The sequence below is a fragment of the Battus philenor genome, unplaced genomic scaffold (genome assembly GCF_028537555.1).
Source record: "Battus philenor isolate CCGP_79_NKW_IND1 unplaced genomic scaffold, ilBatPhil1.0.hap1 SCAF_20, whole genome shotgun sequence".
In the NCBI taxonomy this organism is placed as follows: domain Eukaryota; kingdom Metazoa; phylum Arthropoda; class Insecta; order Lepidoptera; family Papilionidae; genus Battus; species Battus philenor.
Genome location: NW_027181683.1, coordinates 6070489 through 6078713, shown reverse-complemented (window position 1 = coordinate 6078713; position 8225 = coordinate 6070489).

The following is an 8225-nucleotide window of genomic DNA, read 5'->3' as shown; positions in this document are numbered from 1 at the left end:
TATATATTTGTCAAAGCGTTAGTAAGACCATGCATTTCTTACTAATGCATTCGTTTTCGACCCTACCAAGCTTTGTGACTTTTAAAGCAAGCTATATAGATGATAGAACATAAAAAAACATAATAAATAAAAAAGGGCTTAAATGTCACGCTCCAAAAAAAAAACTTTAAAATTACTGGCCATCATTACATAATATACAATTGCAATTACCTTTCCTGGAACTTTTTATATTGTTAAAAAATACAATCAACCACATTCAAGAAATATTAGAATATATTATAGAATACCAAAACAGTAATAGGACCATTTAAAATTCCCGCTTTCACTAATTGTATAAACTACAAGTTTCTGAAACTTTTCGTTATATGGGTTAATCATTCATACGTTCTGTAAGGAAGGTATATGTTGTACATCTTATATCACTTTTAAATATGGAACATCTTATTCTAAACGCGAATGGCATGGCATCAAGGCTTATACATAATGCAAACGAGACAAACACAATCACAAAGTCTGTAGCCTCTTTCTTCCGACCACCACTGAGTTCGTTACTTTTTAGTATCTCCAAACAGTAATGCATTTAATTTGCGCATGACAATAACCAAACAATTACTTTATACATTAATTTATCATCACAAAGTGTCAAAGGTTCTACGAGAATCCTATCAGTAAAATAACTCTTTCATTGCGGTTTCACCTGAGAAAACAATATATATACTTCATACTACGATATATGAAACAATCATACTCCACTACACTATTAGCCAAACAGTGTAGTAAACAGATAATTAATTTATTACTAAAAAGCTATCCATTTGAGCCGAGGCAATATATTTAAAAATAGCAATGTTTCTGTCTAAAATGGAATTTATATACACACATATATATATGTACCTCTTTCACTTGATCACGCCATAACCGAATTCATTCAACTATATATAAATTCCTTAATACTTTATAGAAGACTCTTTCTATAAGAAAAAAAAGACCTTAAAATTTTTATAAAAAATAATTACTGTATAAACTTTGCTTTTTTGACTAGTCGCTTTTAAAATGCGCGAATTTGACAGTTCAAGCGCTGCAAATATAGATTGTCGTTTAAAATCTACACTGTACGATCGCATAATTTATTAATTTATTTCAGTTAATCAATAAATAAAGTGATCACTCTGAAATATGTGACATTCATTTATTTTTTCTATTGGATTGCAACAGGCCAATAGCTTCTGACAGTACCAAGCCAGTAGGGACAGCGAGAATAAAATAAACTTCTAAGCACAAAGGAAACGTGTATTAAAATAACTTTGCCGGGTTCTCAGCATCTAAAGGTAAACCTTGAAAGTATTTCGTTTTTATTCAAGGCAATGAGAATTGTCAACGGCAACGAAACTGTTTTTGGCGGTTATGATACACAATTAAGATTTTATTATAATATTATATAATAATAAATGACGCAGCTTACACAAAAATAAAAAAGATTTTTCGTGCGACTTTGAGATTTGTGAACATATGTAATAGCTAAAAACTTTGTATTTTATTAAAAAAGCTGAAAACGTAAAGTTATACAATATTAAATAAAATAAACTAATATAAGATAAATAAAAATAAACTAATTATTAAAAATAAACTAATTAAAATAAACTAATTATAAGATTATTTTTGTTGTATATGAAATAAATTAATGTGAAATATTTCAGAAATGATCCCTTTGTACAGAGTGCTTGGAAATAAGTATAAAAGCTTTTAAGTGTTTAGTCAATAAATGTTCTATACATTTATTCCTATTTTTACACTTTTTTATTTTAAGTTTAGTCAACGCATATAAAAATTAAGAGGACTGATGCTATGATTTTTTACATAAACGTCGTTAAATTGGAAAGTCATTACATTTGAAATATTTAATGAGTCTCTGGCACATAACTGTTGCGAATGTAATATCATCGAGGATTGATATACCTCCGACCTCTTGCCGGAACTCTCAGTAAAAAATCTACGGCAGAATCTATTGATGAGTTGCCACGGCACACTGTCTCAAACCTCAAATCGTATAACGATCTGTAGCGCTTGGGCAGCGAATTGAAATAAAATAATGCTTGGTGCATTTATGCATGCTTGGTGCATGTATTAATGTATAATTGAGTAAAAGTTGTAAATTATATTGCTTACATGTATAAATTCTAGCTGTATTTACCTATAAGAAAAAATGTAAATAATAATATAACAATGCTGCGACACAGCTGAGAGGAGAAAAATCCGTATCAAACAACGGCAATCCCTCTCCCAACTGTCTGTACTCAATGAACGGGAAAAAAATTGTAAGCAAAACACCTAGCGACACTAATTAGAATTAATAAAATAAATATATCATAGATGTGCTTAACTCGCAGGTTGATATTGAGGCTCTCCAATATAATATAACTTTAGGGTTTAGACGTTTAGGATTTTGGCTTATGTACTCTGAGATGATTTTGATGCTGATCAAAGTATACTTAAAAAACAGATGTTTAATACACCAAAGCATAGACTGTATTATACATCCTGTCTGTTATTTGTTGAAGATTTTATTGTATTGTAAAAACGTCACTTCGCTAGCCCGTTAAAATGATAAAGATTTAAAAATAAATAGTCGTAAACTCTTTGCGTTAGATATAACTAATTTTCTCTTCAGTTTGTGTACCTTTTTGTACCCTCAATGCAATCAAATAAAAACAATTAAAAAATTACTGATTACTTGTTTAAACCGGCTGACCAATCTCGTAACATTTTTTTATTTGGTTCTATAACAATACCAACTTTTCTTGTTAACTATTTACCTAACATAGTTCAAGTTGATTGCAATCAGGTGATTCGAGTGTTTTATTCTACGCATCATTAAGTTGTGCAATGTTTTTTTTTTAATTTCAATAAGCACGTTACGGGTGTTACTCGATAAGAACCACTACTTACAATTTCGTTAACAGTATTATATCTATGCTAATTGTTCCAAACTATACAAGTGAAATATATTCTGATTATCTTTATGTAAACAGAATGATTGATTATAGGTGTGATAGCTTTACATTTTTCATTTGTTTTGATTTTATTTAAATGTATGGTACAGTCTACCTAAAAATCAAGCGTTATAATATAATATAGTATAATATAAGAGGAATGTAGGAAAAAACGTTTTCATAATTTGGAGTAGTACATATTAAAATCAATTACCAGCAGAAGTTATTGGCATTCTAATAGAAAAAAATATCACTTTATAGATAGTTATTGGATATAGGAGTAAATGATTTAAAAGCGTTAGTCTACTGACCAACGTTTCTTAAACTTTGTTCCGTGGAATTACGAGATTTAGTTGAAATCACTCAGATAATCCGCGAAAGTTACGTGCATTTTCAATAATATTAAAAAAGGAACATATAAAAATAATAAAAATTTATCAATAAGACTAAATTCCGCTTATTAGTCTGGAATATCCCACAATAAAAGTAACTATTAAAAAGAGTTCCACTAATCAAAAAGATTAAGACGCATTGAATAAAAAAAAAGCTGTATATATTTTACACCTATTTCCAATGACTCTATTTAAAAATTTCTTATGTAGAGTCATCACATATCTCTAGAACCATGAAGTATAAAAACAGGAAAGAACGGATTTAACGAAATTGTATCCGTAAGTGGGTCAAAGAGTCATTTATTCAAGTAATATTTTTTACAGTATAGCTTTTAGAAGTAGAAAATTGGCCAGAATTTTTTCGCGTTGTAAAAATTGACAAGATATGATTTTAATTGCACAGAGAAAAGGCAGTGCGTGGCATGCGAAGCGAGCCGTGAGCAGCTGGTTTCATATACATAAATGTACGAGTGCAAGTTTACAGTAAAGCTTGTATACTGGATTAAATTTTCAATCTTGTTCCATTTCCTGTTTCATTTTACAATGCGGAAAGATATAAATGTTATGTCGGTGACACTGTCCGATCTCTCGACTTCTCCTTATATAAATTATATAAGTTGAAGCAATACTTTCAAATTAAAATGAAACTTCATACTAAATACTTTATGTTGTCATATTTTATATAAATTACACGGACAATCCGAACGCACAAATGAATATTAATTAAGATACTGCAGCTGTATACACAACTTATGTAAAATAATAGCAATGTCTTCCTATATTGCTTAGAATTTTTTTTATTTTAATTGCAGATAAGTTATGGTTTTATAATACCGAATATGATGTTAATTAGAGCCGTTTTCAGATTAAGTTAATAAAACGCATAATTTATAAAATCTAAAAAATGCAAAGCTATTACCTGAATATTTTTCTATGAATTTATGACTACAAAAGTAAATCTGTCAGAGTGTTATGGACTCTTCTCAGTTCAAATCATGTTTGGAACTCAACATGAGCTTAACTTGAAGGATGTCCTTATAAAGGAGCATGATCTGATCATAGTTTTTAACATATTCGAGTCTTCAAGCATTCTTTATGTGGCATTCACAAACGGTCATTGTAAATAAAAAAAATTGGATAAATAAATTCATAAATTAACACAATTACTTGAATTGTCCACAATATTTAGAGGAGCTTCGAGTCACTGTCATCAAAAAAAATTAGAGAAATTGCTATAAAAATCTGCGAATAACTCGAGGAACAGTAAACATATGTTTATCTGCAGTCAACCAGACATTTCAAGCAACACCAAAACCGTCATGAACATTAGAAAGCAGAGATAGGTTAAAAAATGTTACGTAAAAATACGATAAATCGATACATCAGGACTATAAAAAAATATAACTTAGTTCATATAAACTCAAACATTATCTTAATTCATAAAATTGATTTCATGTCATAAAGACCAGCAAATAGACTGAAACTTTTGAGGCAGCATTCCGTTGCCAGTTTATGATTTACACCGGCGATTGTTTAGACAGTTGAAATTTAAAGAGAGATTTTTTCTGAGGAGACAACTCCTAACACGTAAAAATTTAATTTGGATTTTTTAAAATTAAAATATGCTAAAGTAGTGTACCACGACGTATTCCAGCGGATTGGCATGATGGAATTGCATTGGGCAGGCCGCAGCAAAGGACGTCTGCCTACAAGATAGACAAACCTTGTTAAGCTCGTCTGAAGACGTTGGATGCTAGTTGCTTCCAGCAGATCTTATTGGAAATTTATGTTACAGGCCTATGTCCTGTGCAAGTCCTACGATTGATTATGAGTGTGCAGTAAGTACGAAGCGTTTATGTATTTTCTTTTACTTAGTAATAAGTCTTCTACAACTTATTACTGTATTATAAGTGTTTATAGCGGTATTTTTTTTTATTTTTTAAAGTTTAATAAAAAAAATCGAGACTCTACGTCACTTCTACGTACGTTCGATGACACACAATTTGCGATTTGTGTCAAAAGTAAGTAGTTATTTGTAACTTAAAACCATTCAGTGGATTTAAGCTAGCTTAGCCGCTAATCATATATAATCATACTTTCTCTGCTACATCTAATCCACGATTTAGGTTCTGAAGCCATATAAAACAAATAGTACCTGTAATTTACTCGTGATACATGTATGTTCCGAACCGAACCGACGACAAGCTGTCTATAGCAAAAGCATTAGTGATTATCCAACAGCTACTGGTTAATTACGTTTAACGGCAACAAATGGTAAGTCCCGCGTACGTAATAAATAGGTGTTTAAATTCCTACGATAAAATAATTACATACATTGATTATTTTTATTTTGGCCAAGGTGAATTTTAATGTAGATTCTATTAAAGAAACATTTACTTTTGCAAAGTAAATACGATTACACAATTTTGTCATTGTTTTTCTCTATAAATATTAGGTTTATTATCCATAATTTTTTATTTCCCCTTAATTGATTTAAAAATTATCAGTAATTACTTAGATAGTAGAGCAACAGTAGCCCAGCGATAGAGGACTGAGACTTGCGATCGTAGATCGTTAATTCGATTCTAGGGATATGATCTTATAATATTTTGTTCTTGAACACGTTGTGCTTCAATTATATAGGATTACCACTGCTCATAATCGAGTTTCCAGAGGATGGACAGCAGCGTCCTCTTTGTACCATAATAACACACTGCAATCACCGACTCGCCTGAAAAGCTTGGCAATTATGGTAGATATCTTTAAAAGAGTCATGTGCCTTGCAGTGGCCGTATATGGTCTGAAACTTTGACGACAACTTAGATGTATTTCATAGATAAACAAAGGACTAATTTTGCAACTAAACTATATTACTTAAAGATTGAGTATAAACATAAACCTAAATCATGTTTTATACAAAGTAGATATACAAAATAAAATGCTTTTTGATATTGGGATAGAAAATTCATTTTTTCTAATGTTGATACGTAATAAAGTAATTTGTCAAGTTATCGACGCCGTAAGAATCTAAAAAAACATTTCAATCTTATTTTAATAAAGTTTGTGGTCTTAAGACACTGTATATAGAATATTTACTGAAATATCTGAATGATCTTTTGCTTTGCAAATTATTAAGCAGAAATGATAAATTGCGGAGAAAGGAATTAGTCCTATATAGGGTTTAATTACGCAATGTCTATCGGTAATGTATATCGATTCGTCCTATATTAAGTTCTTTTTTTTTCGTTTTGTTTAGTATTCTGTCAACATATCAACGACAAGAGACTTAATTCTAAAATGTTAAATAAAAGACTTCTTTGCATTGGTATTCGTACTATTTATGTTTTTCGCTTCTAATTTTTTTTTCGAGCAGTAGTTACCGCAATTTACATTTGTAGATCTCGAGTTTGAATTAATTTTGTTTTCACTGCAGAATGTTGAATTAATACAGATAAAATATTGACATTTTCCAGCATTAGAAATTGCTCTAGCTGAAAACTCGTGGTCCACCAGTAGTACAACGTTAATTCAACATACAATTTTATTAATGTTTTTTAGTAATTTTTATTTATTTATTATCAATAGCATTATATTAATTCAGTTTAATATTTTACAGATACTTACACGGAGCTGTCGATATATATCTACAGGTACATAAACAGATGTGGACACACAAAACAACGGGCAATATGGTTGGATCATATAGTTCCATCGGAATAGTGAAAACTGAATGTTAGCGCAGTGAAAGCGGTGCTGAGGTCGATTGTGGGTTCTGTACAATTATGGAACGTATAATAATACGCTAAACTGTAATTCTGAACGCAATTCAATACTGGTGTACGCTCTTATTATATTCCCTTTGCTTTGTACTTTAAAAGAAGAGAGAAGGGCAATTATTTAAGTTTTTTACGATAATCATTTGATAAATGAGCATTACTAAGTTTTTAGTAATTAGATAAGATTCATATTGCATTATCATCATCATAATTTCGCCGATTTTCACTGCTGGACATGAGTCTTCACCTTAAATGTCCAATAAGACCGGTAGAAAGACGCCTGCATCTAGCATTTTCTGACAACGGTTCTCCACAGTCACGGTCTCTTAAGACTTAAACACCCCAGCGGCCATCTGATATGCACGCTATGTCACTTGCCCATTGCCACTTCAATAATCCACTGAGCATTGTATTTTACCTATGTTCGTCTACGACTCTCTTTATTTCTGCGCAGCGTAGTTTTACAGTGCCCTATTTAAACTATGATGACAACGTTGTAAATTTTTATGCCCCTGATATTTCAAGGTAGAACACTAATTTTTAAGAGCAAACAATTCATTACATACTTTAGATTTCCTTTTAAAAATTTAGTAGATTGCGCAGAAACTTAAGAAATTTTCTAATCTGCATCAGTCAGTTTTAATCAATAACAAAATTTATTTAATTATTTCAAATGTAATTAATGAATAAAGTGATTGCTTTGAAATATGTTACATTATTCTATTAAAATGAGAAAGCCCATTGACTTAGGGAGTACAAAATCAGTTGAGACAGCTAGTGTAAAATAAAAATTTCAGTTTTTTAGAAAAATCCCAGGTTATATTTTAAATTTTTCTATAAGTCTATCATGCTTATCCGTCAATAAAATATTTACTAAGCTTTAGCTATTATTTATCTCAAATTTAATATTCACTTCAAGCATATCAAGTATATAAAACGTTACAAAACGTATTGATAGATAACGTGCATTTGTACACTTAATGATACATTTCTACGAAGTTTCCTATGAATAAACAAAAAATAATATTTTTTATTTTATTTCTGTATGTTATGTAATATATTTATCT